Source organism: Notamacropus eugenii, chromosome 7 (assembly GCF_028372415.1).
Source record: "Notamacropus eugenii isolate mMacEug1 chromosome 7, mMacEug1.pri_v2, whole genome shotgun sequence".
NCBI lineage: Eukaryota > Metazoa > Chordata > Mammalia > Diprotodontia > Macropodidae > Notamacropus > Notamacropus eugenii.
The window spans coordinates 157,393,487-157,408,839 of NC_092878.1; the positions used below are offsets into that span (position 1 = coordinate 157,393,487).

The 15,353-nt window shown below is 38.9% G+C and overlaps 1 long non-coding RNA gene across 3 annotated transcripts in view; it reads left to right on the plus strand.

Moving 5' to 3' along the window:
- Positions 1-13,203, plus strand: part of LOC140513540 (uncharacterized) — an 88,290-nt gene extending 75,087 nt beyond the window's left edge. Inside the window, exons 5-6 of one of the 3 annotated variants that reach the window (XR_011970223.1) lie at positions 133-250; positions 12,640-13,203. This is a non-coding gene — a long non-coding RNA (uncharacterized lncRNA). The remainder of the gene's footprint in view (positions 1-132; positions 251-12,639) is intronic. The other 2 variants (XR_011970224.1, XR_011970222.1) reach the window with 2 other exon arrangements.
- Positions 13,204-15,353: the final 2,150 nt, after the last annotated feature.

Consider the following 15,353-nt stretch of genomic DNA (forward strand, 5'->3'; position numbering starts at 1 on the left):
GAGTCTGTGTCTCCTGACCATGCTCATTATGCTTTCCATTACATTGTGCTGCCATAACTTGATTTTCCTGTCAAAGCCTGAATACCACAATGAATGAAAGTTAAAGGAGGGAAAATTTTTCCTTGATTTCAGGAAAAGCTTCAGAAGAATGAGAGATTTCCAAGCTGAAATTATCTGCCTCAAAGACAATGGTAGTGGGTTTCCTCTTACTGGAGGTCTTCAGAGCAAATCATGGGTGACTACTTGCTAGGTACGATTTAAAGGGTTTCTTTGTGTAATATGAGTTAGACTAGATGAACAACAAGGTCTCTTTCAATTCTTTGAATTTTGTGATTCTCTGAATACAAATTATCTTTGGATCATAAATTACATGGCTTTGTGAAGAAATTTATTCCTATCAATTATGAAATAGTATTCCAGGAGTTAAATCTATATTTTAAAAAATTATGTTTTGGAAAAGATATAACTTGGCAAACAATGCACCACTTTCTCAGTTTTTGTTGTCTGACACTCTTGGTGTCAGGTTCTGGGAAAAGATTGAATTACTGCTCCAAATAGGCTGCATTTGAGAGTGTCATTGTTAGGGTCAGCTGTGCAGTGACCTCAATATCTAAAGAGTGCAGAAGCCAAGGCATCCAGAGCCATGCCCACATTAAACAAATGTTTGTTGACACTATTGTGTCATGTAGAGCAGGTGAAAGTTAAATCCACTGGAAAAGGAAAACCCATCTATCAACAATTTTGTAGCTCTGAGCAAAACTTGGGAAGACCAGCATGATGTATTTTCTTTAAGTGAGTTTAATTCAAGAGATCTTTGTGATCAAAGATTTACTCTAATTTTTCCAAAGCTCTCCCAGAGAAGTTTCTAAGGAAGGACAATCAAAATAGTGAGACTACGTAAGTGAATGTCCCAGTCAGTCCATATCAACTCGTTCTAGAATGTTTTAATATGTTAATCTTCTCTTTAGAAGTGTTAGTTCTAGATTTATTATATTCTACATCTGGGTTTTAATGAAGTGTATAAGCCCTACTGTACGTGTGCATGTTTGTCATTGGGCTTAGTTCTGTGTAACAGTGAGATCTGCTCTGCCTGTTTCTTTAATATTTTTCCCATGAACAAGTTACATCACACACACACACACACACACACACACACACACACACACACATGTTAAGCTCCACTTGCCAAATCATAAAGACTGGTTTCAAGTGTTTTGTCACCATATCCCAAACTTAGGGAGTTGCTTTGTCACTGACCCCTGGGAGCTCAGTGTAGGGTCTTTTAATCTTTTGTATTCTTCCCAAAATTTGTGTAAATTTGAAACCACACTACCTCTTCAAGAAATCAGAATATCCCATTTTTTCTTTTTTAAAAAAATATTTTGTCTATCCTTTTCTCCAAATTTCCTCCTTCTTCAACACTGAGAACACAAGAAAAACAAAACCCATTACAAACTTGTATAGTTAATCAAAACAAATTTCCACATTAGCTATGTCCAAAAAAATACTTATCTCACTCCTCTCTCTGATATTTTCACCTCTTTATCAGGAGATGGACAACATGTTTCATCATCAGTCCTCTGGAATCCTGGATGGTCATGATACCAATAAGGGTTCAACATAATTTTCTATCACATTTATATACAGATAAACAAGTTTATCTATTCCCCATTAATGGATACCCCTTCGTATTTCCATCTTTGTAAGAAATCTGCAGGAATTCTTTTTGTAAAAAGAATTTAAAATATTTCTATTTTTCTGTAGAGCTTGTTTTACTTAGGACTAATCCTCTCCCCTAATTTATTCTCCCTCTAATCTCTCCTCCCCCCTTCTCTCCTTTCTTCCTATTTCCTGTTGAGTGAAATGTATATCTGTGTCCAACTCTGTGTATATATTCTTCCTTCTTCTGACACATTTGGATGTGAGTGAGGTTCAAGTGTCAGCCACTCCCCCAACCCTCTCCTCTTTGTGTGTATATCTAATTGTGTGTCCTGATCATAGATAATAACTTTTCCTAACATTCCTTTCCTTTCCCCTCTAGTGTTTTCTTCTTCCCTTCTCTTTCCATTCTTTTCTTAGCATCATCAAGACTGAAAAAAAAACCAAACACTCCTAGGCCTTGTCTAATTAAACCCCATCTACGAATCCTCATGATGACAGGGATCAGAAGAAAAACTTGTATTATATCCTTGTATTTGAATATAGGCAGTTTATCTTTGTTTGATCCTTTGTCGTTGCTCATTCATGTTTATTTTTTTATGCTTCTCTTCACTTTCATGTTTGAATTTCAAAGTTTCCCTGTGGCTTTGTTCTTTTCATCAGCAATGCCTGAATGTCCTGATTTTATTAAAGGTCCATCTCCACCCCTCCCCCCCCCCCCCCGCATTGCATTGTATTCCATTTTGCAGGTTAAGTTATTCTTGGCTGTATGCCTTGCATAATATTATATTCCAAGTTCTCTGTTCCTTTATTGTTGTGGTTGCTAAATCACATGCAATCTTGACTGTGACTCCTCAGAACTTGAATTTTTTTTTTCTGGTTACCTGTGTATTTTTTTTGACTTGGAAAATTTGAATTTTGGCCATGGTGTTCCTGAGAGTTTTCACTCTGGGGTTTCTTTTGCAGACTGGCAGATTCTATTTTTACTTTGCTGAGCTCCTTTTTGTTTTGGTCATGGCTGTCAAATAGCCAAATATTCTTTTTTTTTTTTTATTTTTTTTTATTTTTTTATTTTTTTAATTTTTTTATTTTTTTAATGTTTAACAATCACTGCCATACAATTGCGATTTTATCCCTCCCCACCCACCCCCCACTACCTCCCTCCCTCCCCACGACTGCATACAATTCTGTATAGATTCTACAAATACTTTCCTATTGAGTATATTTTCACTATAGTCATGCTATGTAGTCAGACTAAGATAAATGAAAGAATCCGTATAACAAATCAGAACATGATACACAAACAGATACACATACACAAACATGATCTGCTACATTATGTGAGTGACTTCCATATTTCTCTCTCTGAGTGTGGAAGGCATTTTGCCTTGAGGTCCACCATTGGGATTTTTTTTTTTTTTTCAGAAGTTCTTGTGTTATTACAAAAATCTAAGTCTACCAGAAAAAACTCTCACACACTGTGGTTGTTGCTGTGCATAAAGTTCTCCTGGTTCTGCTCCTTTCACTCAGCATCAGGTCATATAAGTCCTTCCAGGCCTCTCTGAAGTCTTCTTGTTCATCATTTCTTATGGCACAATAGTACTCCATTACATTCATATACCATAATTTATTCAGCCATTCCCCAATTGATGGACATCCCCTTGACTTCCAGTTTTTGGCAACTACATAGAGTGCTGCTATAAATATTTTTGTACATGTGGGACCCTTTCCCATTTTTATGATCTCTTGGGGATATAGTCCTAGTAGCGATATTGCTGGGTCAAAGGGTATGCACATTTTTGTAGCCCTTTGGGCATAGTTCCAAATTGCTCTCCAGAATGGTTGGATGCGCTCACAGCTCCACCAACAATGAATTAGTGTTCCAACTCTCCCACATCCTCTCCAGCATTTATCATTTTCTTGTTCTGTCATGTTTGCCAATCTTATAGGTGTGATGTGGTACCTCAGAGTTGTTTTGATTTGCATCTCTCTAACCAATAGTGATTTAGAGCATTTTTTCATATGATTATAGATAGCTTTAATTTCTTCCTCTGAAAATTGCCTGTTCATATCCTTTGACCATTTATCAATTGGGGAATGACTTGTATGATTATACATTTGGGTCAGTTCTCTATATATTCTAGAAATGAGGCCTTTATCCCCGAGCTTAGCTGTAAAAATTTTTTTCCAATTTACTACATCCCTCCGGATTTTGGTTGCATTGGGTTTGGTTGTGCAAAAACTTCTCAGTTTAATGTACTCAAAGTTATCCATTTTGCATTTCATAATGCATTCTATCTCTCCTTTAGTAAAGAATTCTTCCCTTCTCCATAGATCTGATAAATACACTATTCCTTGCTTCTCCAGTTTATTCATGGTATCAATCTTTATACCTAAATCATGTACCCATTTGGACTTTATTCTTGTGTACGGTGTCAGGTATGGGTCTATGCCTAATTTCCGCCACACTGTTATCCAGTTTTCCCAGCAATTTTTGTCAAACAATGAGTTCTTATCCCAGAAGCTGGGGTCCTTGGGTTTATCAAACAGAAGGTTGCTATATTCCTTGCCTACTGCATCTTGAGTGCCAAGTCTATTCCACTTGTCTACTTCTCTGTTTCTTAGCCAATACCAAGTGGTTTTGATAATTGCTGCTTTATAGTACAGTTTAAGGTCTGGTAGCGCTAGGCCACCTTCCCAAGCATTTCTTTTCATTAGTCCCTTTGATATTCTGGACCTTTTGTTTTTCCAAATGAATTTTGATATTATTTTATCCAGCTCTAGAAAGTAATTGTCTGATAGTTTAATTGGTATGGCACTAAATAAGTATATTAATTTTGGTAGAATTGTCATTTTTATTATATTAGCACGGCCTACCCATGAGCAACTAATGTTTTTCCACTTACTTAAATCTGACTTTATTTGTGCAAAAAGTGTCTTGTAATTGTGTTCATATAGTCCCTGGGTTTGTTTTGGCAGGTAGACTCCTAAGTATTTTATACTGTCTACCCTAACTTTAAATGGGATTTCTCTTTCTATCTCTTGCTGTTGAACTTTGTTGCTAATATATAGGAATGCAGAGGATTTGTGTGGGTTTATTTTGTACCCTGCAACTTTGCCAAAGTTGTTTATTAATTCAAGTAATTTTTTACTTGAATCTCTGGGATTCTCTAGGTAAATCATAATATCATCTGCAAAGAGTGATAACTTAGTTTCTTCTTTGGCTATTCTAATTCCTTGAATATCTTTATCTTGTCTAATTGCTACAGCTAACATTTCTAGTACCATATTGAATAATAGTGGTGATAATGGACAACCTTGTTTCACCCCTGATCTTATTGGGAATGCATCTAGCTTATCCCCATTGCATATAATGCTTGCTGAAGGTTTTAGATAGATACTGCTTATTATTTTATGGAAAGTTCCCTTTATTCCTACGTTCTCCAATGTTTTTAGTAGGAATGGATGTTGTATTTTGTCAAAAGCTTTTTCTGCATCTATTGAGATAATCATGTGGTTTTTGTTAGCTTTGTTGTTGATGAGATCGATAATGCTAATAGTTTTCCTAATATTGAACCAGCCCTCTAGTCCTGGTATGAATCCTACCTGATCATAATGTATTAATCTCGTGATAAGATGCTGTATTCGTTTTGCTAAAATCTTATTTAAAATTTTTGCATCTATATTCATTAGGGAAATTGGTCTATAATTTTCTTTCTCTGTTTTGTCTCTTCCTGGTTTGGGTATCAAAACCATATTTGTATCATAGAAAGAATTTGGGAGGACTCCTTCTTCCCCAATTTTCAAGAATAGTGTATGTAGTATTGGAATTAACTGTTCTTTAAATGTTTGATAGAATTCACTTGTGAATCCATCTGGCCCTGGAGATTTTTTCCTAGGGAGTTCATTGATGGCTTGTTCAATTTCTTTTTCTGAGCTGGGGTTGTTTAAGTATTCAACTTCCTCTTCTGTTAATCTGGGCAATTTGTATTTTTTAAAATATTCATCCATCTCGTTTAGATTGTGGAATTTGTGGGCATAAAGTTGGGCAAAGTAGTTTCTAATTATTGTTTTAATTTCCTCCTCATTGGAGGTGAGTTCACCCCTTTCATTTTTAATGTTAGTAATTTGGTTTTCTTCTTTCTTTTTTTTGATCAGATTAACCAAAGGTTTATCAATTTTATTAGTTTTTTCATAAAACCAACTATTGGTTTTATTTATTAATTCAATAGTTTTCTTTATTTCAATTTTATTAATCTCTCCTTTGGTTTTCAGTATTTCTAATTTGGTATTTACTTGGGGATTTTCAATTTGTTCTTTTTCTAGCTTTTTCAACTGCAAGCCTAAGTCATTGATCTCCTCTTTCTCTATTTTATTTATGTAAGCATTCAGAGATATAAAACTTCCCCTAATAACTGCTTTTGCAGTGTCCCATAAGTTTTGGTACGTTGTCTCACTATTGTCATTCTCTTGAATGAAGTTGTTGATTGTTTCTATGATTTCTTCTTTAACCCAATCCTTCTTTAGAATTAGATTATTTAGTTTCCAATTGATTTTTGGTTTCTCTTTCCATGGCCTTTTATTACATGTAATTTTTAATGCATTATGATCTGAAAAGGATGCATTGATTATCTCTACCTTTCTGCACTGGATTGTGAGATTTTTATGTCCTAGTACATGGTCAATTTTTGTAAATGTTCCACGTACCGCTGAGAAAAAGGTATATTCCTTTCTATTCCCATTTAATTTTCTCCAAAGATCTATCATATCTACCTTATCCAGAGTTTTATTTACCTCCTTAACCTCTTTCTTGTTTATTTTAAGGTTGGATTTATCTAGTTCAGAGAGGGGGAGGTTGAGGTCCCCCACTAGTATAGTTTTGCTATCAATTTCTTCCTTCAACTCCCCCAACCTCTCCTCTAAGAATCTGGATGCTATACCACTTGGAGCATACATGTTTAGTAATGATATTGCTTCATTGTCTATGGTGCCTTTTAGTAGGATATAGTTTCCATCCTTATCCCTTTTGATTAGATCTATTTCTGCTTTTGCTTTGTCTGAGATTAGGATTGCTACTCCTGCCTTTCTTACATGAGCTGAAGCACAATATATTCTGCTCCATCCTTTGACCTTTATCCTATGTGTGTCCTCCCGTTTCAAATGTGTTTCTTGTAAGCAGCATATTGTTGGATTATGGCTTTTAATCCATTCTGCTATCCGTCTCCGTTTTATGGGAGAGTTCATCCCATTCACATTCACAGTTATGATTACAATCTGTGTATTTCCCTCCACCCTCTTTCCCACCATTTGTGCTTTTAACTCTCCCGTCTCCCTTCCCCTCCTCAATAGTATTCACTTTTCTCCCCCTCCTCCTGCAGCCTTCCCCTCCTTCTTTTAGCCCCCCTCCCTTTTAGTCCCCTTTACTCTTATTGCTTCTTTCCTCCCTTTTAGCCACCCTCCCCTTTCTTTCCCCTTCCCCTCCTACTACCTATAGAGCTAGTTAGGATTATCTGCTTAAGGTTATTGTTCCCTCCTTTGAACAAATCAGATGAGAGTACCTCTCAAACAATGCTCATCTCCCTCCCCTCCTTCCCTCTACTATAGTTTTGTACTTCTTCCTGTGATATAATCTGCCATTCTCTGCTTCCCCCTTTCCACACCTCCCACTACATTCCCTTCTCACACTTGAATCATACCCTTGCCATGACATCATTCACTTTATGCCCGTTCCCTCTACATATATCCCTTTTATCATAATGGCTGCACAGTTCTCAAGATTAACAGGTATCATCTTCCCTTACAGGGAGGTAAACAGATTGCTCTAATTGAGTTGCAAGTTTTTGTTTTTGTTTTTTCCCCTCTGTTTACCTTTTTATGATTCTCTGGAGACCTGCATTTGAAGATCAAATTGTCTATTGAGTTCTGGTGTTTTGGTCAGGAAGCTCTGGAAATCCCTTATTTCATTGAATGACTTTCTCCTTGCCTGAAATGTTATGCTGAACTTTGCTGGGTAGTTGATCCTCGGTTGGAGTCCCAACTCCTTTGCCTTACGGAATATTGGGTTCCAATTCTTTCGATCTTTTAATGTAGAAGCTGCAAGGTCCTGTGTGATCCTGACTGTGTGACCTTGATATTTAAATTGTTTCTTTCTGGCTGCTTGTAGTATTTTCTCCTTCACTTGATAGCTCTGGAATTTGGCAACTATATTTCTTGGGGTTTTGAGTTTGGGATCCCTTTCCGGTGGGGAACGGTGGATTCTTTCGATGGCTATTTTGCCCTCTGAGTCTAGTACTTCTGGGCAGTTTTCCTTGATGATTTCCTGGAAGATATTGTCCAGATTCTTTTCTTCATCATGGGTTTCTGGCAGGCCAATAATTCTTAGATTTTCTCTCCTGGATCTATTTTCCAGGTCAGTTGTTTTTCCAGTTAAATATTTTAGATTTTCTTCTATCTTTTCATTCTTTAGATTTTGTTTGACTGATTCTTGTTGCCTCATTGTGTCATTAGTTTCTACTTGCCCAATTCTAATCTTGATCGTATTGTTTTCTTCAGTTAGCTTTCGCATCTCCTTTTCCATCTGGCCAATTTTTCCCTTTAAGGAGCTATTTTCTCCATTTAATTTTTGTACTTCTTTTTCCATTCGACCAATTTTCCCAGTTAGGTTTTGGGTTTCCTTTTCCATCTGATCAATTTTCCCTATTAGGTTTTGAGTTTCCTTTTCCGTTTGATTAACTCTTCCTTTTAGGGAATTATTCTCTCCAGTTAATTTTTGAACTTCCTTTTCCATTTCTTCAATTTTCTTTTTCAGATTGATGTTCTCATCAGTGAATTCTTTTTTTATGGTTTTAAAATCATTGGCCAGTTTTTCTTTTATATCCTTCTTCAGACGTTCCAGGTAATCTAGTTGTGCTTGCGAGAAATTCATAGTCCCATCTGAGGTTTCAGATGGAAGTACAGTCTCAGCTCTGACCTCTTTGGTGTTTGTGTTTTGGTCCTTATCCCCATAGAAAGATTCTATGGTTTTTTCACTTTTCGTCTGCTTTTTCCGATTCATGATGTTGTCTGAGTGTTGTAGCTTTTGGTTCTTTCAGTCAGAAGATACAGATCTTTTAAGTTGAGTTGATGTTTGTCTAGGCTAAAAGCAGGCTTTTTTTTTTTTGTTGTTGTTGTTGTTGTTGTTGTTTCCCAGATCAACCCTGGGTTTAGCTTGATAGGTGTGTGGGAGGTGTGGTCTGGTCTCAGGATATCTCCTCAGCTGGCCTGAGGCAAAGGCAAGGTCCGGGGATGGTGATCCCAGCTTCCCTATTGTCTTCCCTTTCCCCTGGAGGGCTGGGGCACGCCTAGAGGCTAATGCGTGTTCCTGCCCTTCCTGGGGCTCGTCTCCCGGGCTGAGGCTTGCTTGGGTCTCAGTGCGAATTTTTCTCTGCCCTGGGTTGTCTGTCCCTCCAGATAGCCTCCACCACGGTGGGAAGAATCCCCCTTTGCCACCTCTCCAGCCTCTGGTGTTGTGAGACCACCCGCCCCCTTCTGCTGCTCCCACTGATCCAGGATCAATCTGGGGAAGAATTTTATGGTTCCCTCACGGTCATCGGGGGGGAGGGGAGAGCACTTACTGATCACTCCGGCATCCCAGCTTCTGGATGTTCAAGTAGTGACCCACTGAAGTCCCGTCTTTAGGCTAAAGATTTCAAAGGCTGTTGCGCTGATATCGTTGGCTCGGCCTGGCTTATCTCCTGCTCCGCTGGTCTCGCCCGCCACTCTCGGGCCCCTCGGGTCCCCTCCGCCCTGCCGCGCCGCGCCGACCGCGCTGCGCTGTGCACCGGGGTCTTACCCCCGCAGAACAGATCCCTCCCGTGGACCTTCCAGTCCAGCCTGGGCTCCGAATCTGTCAAAGTCCGTCTCCCACTGGATTCTACACCTCCAAAGTCTGGTCAGACTCTCCCCCCAGATATATCCAGAGGAGTTTTTCCAGGAGCTTAGGTGAGTCGTTGCTTTCACTCCGCCATCTTGGCTCCGCCCCCTAGCCAAATATTCTTGAATATTTTCTCCTTGATCTGTTTCCAGATTAGTTATATTTGCTATGAGATACCTTACATTCTCTTCTATTTTTTCCTCAGCCTTTGAGTTTATCTTAATATTTTTTTGTTGCCTCATGGAATTGTTGGCATCTATTTGATCCGTTTGAATTTTTGGGGAATTTGTTGCTTGGGCAAGGTTTTGTACCTCTCCAGTCAATCCATTAGTTTCTTTTCCAATTCTTTCTTCCATAACTCTTATTTCTTTTCCATTTTTCTCTATTGCTCTCATTTCATTTCTAAAAGCATTTTAAAATCTCTCTCTTCCCTTTTCCAAGAATTCCAGTTAGTTTGTGCCCAAGTTTATTTTTCTCTGAGATTTTGCTTCGAGATATTTTGGGGTCATCTCTTCTTTTGGGTTTATGTCTTATGTGTCCTTGCCATCATAATAACTCATTATGTTGGAGTTCTTTTTTATTTGTTTATTCTTCCAGCTTATTTTCAGTCTACTTCAGACTTGATTTTAGGATTAAGCTCTGTAGCACTTCAGGAAGAAAGGTCTGGGATAATTCTACTGCTGTTTTACTACTTGGGTTATTCCAATATCTTGGGGATAGCTCAGGTTGGGAACTCACAATCTTTTAGTGCTTTCCAAGTGGTCTGATCCAGGACTAAGTCTGATTTCTGCCCCCTAGACTGAGTTTCACAAGTTCCTGTCCTGAATTTTGATCAGAACAAGAGTAGAATGCTGCTGGACTCCACTTCTCTCAGTCACTTGGAAAGCTTGGCTGGTTTAGAGTGGCCAAATTGTATGTGCTATTTTGGCCTGGGATTCCTGCCCTAGGTATTCCTCTGTAGGTATTACTCTGTAGCAGACCACCCTGCTCTGGTCATTGAGTTTGAGTAACACTCTTGCTGTGGCTGCTGGCTTCTGAATTTCTTCTTTTTTTCAGTATTCTGGGAGAGGACCACTCCCCTGCAGAGGCCCCTTTCTCACTCTGCCATGGATTTGTGGCCTAGAAGTGGGTAGAAGGCAACAGTACTTCCAATAGACACTTGTCCATACTACAATGTCCTGGTATGAATCTGGGATGTCCTCTTGCCCTAGCCTCTGCCTAGGTGAATGAGTGTGCCACCCTTGGTGTACTTTAGCCCTAACCTGACTGGAGTGTCCTCAGTGTCCCTGCTGTCTCCCCATGCCAAATGGGGCTAGACAAATGACTCACTGTAACTTTTTCTAGATTTCCCCATTAGGATGTCATCTGGTGAATTTTTTTAGGTTTGTTTGGAGGACTTCATGAAGGAGAGTTCATGGTACTCTGCCTAGAATAGTTCTATTAAGAGGGATAAAGTTTATACAGTTATTTATACTTGATGAGTTGTAGAAGGAGTAATCCACCAATTTTTGCTGAATTGAAAATAATTACATATATATATCAGTATATGGACACATATACATATGTACACACACGTGTGTGTATATTTCTCTCTTTCTCTCTCTCTCTCTCTCCCTCTCTTGGTAAGAAATGGGAGTTTCAGAGCTATAACTAGGATAGGACAACTTAATCTTTGCCTCACAGTCCCAAAGTTGAGAAGATGTTGACAACATGTGTGTGTCTTTGGAAGGTAGAATTATAACAATAGCTTTGATTCACATGGCACTTTAGGATTATAAAGTACCTCCACTGACATGATCTCATTGCACCCTTACAACCTCAGTACTGAAGGCATTTTCCCCATTTTATAGATTTGATTATCGAAATTTAGAGATCGTGATTTGATTAATATTGTTGTTGTTTGGTCATTTTCAGTCATCTGACTTTGTGACTCCATTTGGGATTTTCTTGGCAAAGACACTAGAATGGTTTGACATTTCCTTCTTTGGCTAATTTTACAGATGAGGGAATTGAGATAAACAGAGTTAGATAACTTACTCTGGGTCACACAGCTAGTAAGTGTCTGAGACTGGATTTGAATTCAAGAAGATGAGCCTTCTTGACTCCAGGGTCAATACTCTATCCCCTGCAGGACCTACATGCCAAGTACTAGTAAGTACATGAGGCAGGGCTGTAAGCCATGCATTCCTACTCTACTCCAAATTCAACGCTTTATTCACTACACTGGAGCTTGAAGTCTTTTTCTATGGTTCTTCATCTTCCTCTCCCTCCTCCTGCCATTGAATTTGACTTAAAGCATTGATTTTAGGGTGCCTTTCCTGCTGCCTTTCTGAGGAGTGTTTTATGAGTCTCCCTCAGAGGAAGAATGACTTAGTATAGTTGTGGTTATAAGCACCTGGCTTCCTCTACCCAGGCCCAAAGCCTTGTTGTGTCTTTTTCTGCTTCAGATCTTCCATGGACAACTGAATGATACTGGAACTTTAGATCTGAATAGCAACAGACTAGCTTTTTGCCACAACTCTTTCTCTTCCCAACTGCTTTCTATCATTCTTCCAGTCTTTCTGGAGACTGAACTGTGAAGCAGATCATAGCTAGGCTCTGCAAGGCTAGGGCTTTCCTTGTGTCTATCTGCTACTTGCTGGCCGCAAATGACTTTGCCAAGCTGCTCATTCACTGGGGAAAGATGTGTACTTCCACCTTTTGTCTGATATGGTGCCCATGTAGATTTCAGCCAATGCTTTCTTCTTTCTGAGTCCCCATTGGCTGGCAGGGAACAGAGATCCTCAGACTGTTGAATTCCTAATAGGATGCTAGAAACAGATAAATATGCCTAGGGATTTCCAGTCTCTCAACCAGCCCATCAGACAACAGGGCAAGAAAACAATAGTAATAGTGTGTTTTAATATATTTAAAAAAGAAGTTTTGGATAACAACTGTAGCCCTGCCTAGTCTGTAGTTAATTTTGTATAAAAAGTCCACACTATTTTGGCTGCCTTGCTCCTTTGAATGCTGGGATCAATTATTATTTGGTAATCAGATTTGTTTTGTTTTGTTTTTTTCTCTGATAGGAAACATTGTGATGGGAACAAGTTATTATGCTGTCATGTTGGAGATTCTGTTAGGACAGCCCTTTCAGGGAGTCTTCGATCATCCTTGACTGATTAGGAGGTCTCTATTGATGAGGAATCACACTCCTATTCCTTGTCTTAACCCCTTGCCTGATCATCTGGGAAGGTATAAGTGCCAGCCATTACTTTACTGTTTTTAATGTTTATGATTAATTGACTTTGGCACATGGTTTTCACTAATAAATTAGGAGCTTTTTACATTTTGAGATTTAATAGAAGGGGCGGGAATGGGATGAAGAGAGCCTGCTGGTTCACACCACAGCAGGACTTCACAATGTTCTGACTATAAGCTTGGCAAAGGCAATCTTAATGGTCTCCCTAGTAACAAAGAGTTACTGATTTTAACCCTCTAATTCAAGGCCTATGGCTTTTATATGTATTTCATCAATTGAGCCCGTTTCAAAGAGTTTGCAGCCTTAAAAATTGTTTTCTTATTATGAACTGAACAATCATTAACATAAATGAATATCAATATAGAAAAAATATAAAAGATTATGTATGAAACCAAGAATTTCTGTAAAGTCTTTTTAAAAAATACATAAGTTTATCAACATTGCAACAAAATCATTCTGTTTACTGTTCTCTTATTTTTTGTTTTCTTGTATTTTTAAAGTTTTTTCTCCCTTCCTTCCTTCCTTCCTTCCTTCCTTCCTTCCTTCCTTCCTTCCTTCCTTCCTTCCTTCCTTCCTTCCTTCCTTCCTTCCTTCCTTCCTTTCTTCCTTCCTTCTTTGCTTCTCCTACTCAGTCAATACCCACTAACTCACCCTCAGCTCCCATGCCATATCCTTGTAACACTTGTCAACATTTCAGAGTTTGGTCTAAGAAAGACAAATGAATTAGATTGTGTCCATCGATGTTTCATTTTTCTCAAAATGAGAGTTATGCATATGCATGGAGATGCATTATTGGAATTGAGTCTCCTTTGGAGTTGAGGTACACAGTTTATATGTCCTTTGAAAAGAAGGTGTTCTCAAAGGGTGCCAGTCAACTGTTTGCTTAACACACTGGGAGGTGGGCTCTGTTAAAGTGAGGGTCAGGGTATATATTCTGAGACATCAATTTCCATATCACCTGTCTTAACAATAGGGAGAATCAACATTTTCCCAGACTAGTCCGAGCAACATAATGAGCAGGAATACTCCCATTAGCTCAAACTTAAAGTTTCACTTACTGTCTCATTAGATCTTAGCCTGGGTAAGTCTTTAAGAAAGATTTCCCATACTGGTTGGTTTCTGGATAGAAAAGGAGAAAAACCTTGGTAAGAATCTATCTACACCTAAACCTGAGGAGAACACAATAGGCCTCCTTACCTTAGATTAAGTTACTTCTGGGTTGACCAGGATAAGGAGACTCAATGCAGTCTTGTTATCAGTAATGACCCTACAAAGAAGAAACTCAACTTTGAAAGAAGAGGGCTGGGGATCTCTGAGTCTCCAACACAATGATTATTAAAAAATCATTTTTCACGTACTCAATTCTTTTAAATACAAGATTAGTTGATGACTGCAAAATAACATTGAAATTTGTTATTTTTTTCCTTGAGAATTCAAATTTTTAGAAATAATACTTACAAATGAACAATATCTTTCAAGTTAATCATTGTTTATTTTGTTTGTAATTAACCTGTCATGGTTTTGAACATTACTAGAAGGATGTTTGATAAGGTAGAAAGTCCCTTTGCTCTGGTGCTGATGGGGATGTGATTTGTGCTGGACCCCTGCAAGGAAAAGAGAATGTCTTTGAGACTTGAATCAAGCACCCCTCCCCCCCAACCCAAATCCCTGATTTTTGCCTAAGGCACCTGGCCCATCCCAATACAATCCTTTTCCTACCCTTTCATTGTGGTCCTCATTGTCTGCACTTGGCCCCACCCCAGGCTCCTTGGTCAGTCCTTCCTCCTATCTAGATCTTCCCACAATCTTTCTGTGTGAAAGATCCATCTTACCCCCCTTCCCCCATTAAATTGCTCAGGTTCTTAAAATCTGACCAATGCTGCTGATGTTTTAATAAACCTCATCTGTGACTGAAAGAAGACTTGAGTCTAATTCTTTCAAGGCAGACCCTAGTCTTTTGTTCATGAATTTTGGGGTTCTCAGCATCCCTCGATCATGATAGTGATGAGGTTTAGGGGTGCTGGGGACTTCAAAATACTGACAGTCTGGGTCATGCTCGAACGAATTCGACTCAAACCTTCTTAAAGTCAAAGAAAACAAAGCTTATTAAAGATTCTCCAAATTGGGTTGGCTCTTAAGGAGCCTAAGCATTTGTAATGCTTGTATTCACAAGTGAGCCAGATAGAATCTCAGCTAGAGAGAGTCTGAGCTGGATTGCATCTGAGCACCTTTATGGAGGCGAGATGGAACTAAATACAAAAAAGAAGGATCTGGGGAGGGGTGGTCTGGAAGTCCAGGGTGATGGGAGGAAGGATTCAAGGAGGGTTCTGAGGAGAAGTCCAAGGAAGGTTTCTGGAGGGTTGGAGACAGCTGGAGGCAATCAGGAGACATCAGACAATGGAGCATCTGGGTGGGAAATAGGTGGGGCAATCCAGAGATCTTGATAGGGGCTATATGGGAGCAGTCAGCAGCCTGGGGAAATGGGGTTTTGATGGGTTCAAGGGTGGGAGGTGCAACAGAGACCTGAGCATTCAATGATAA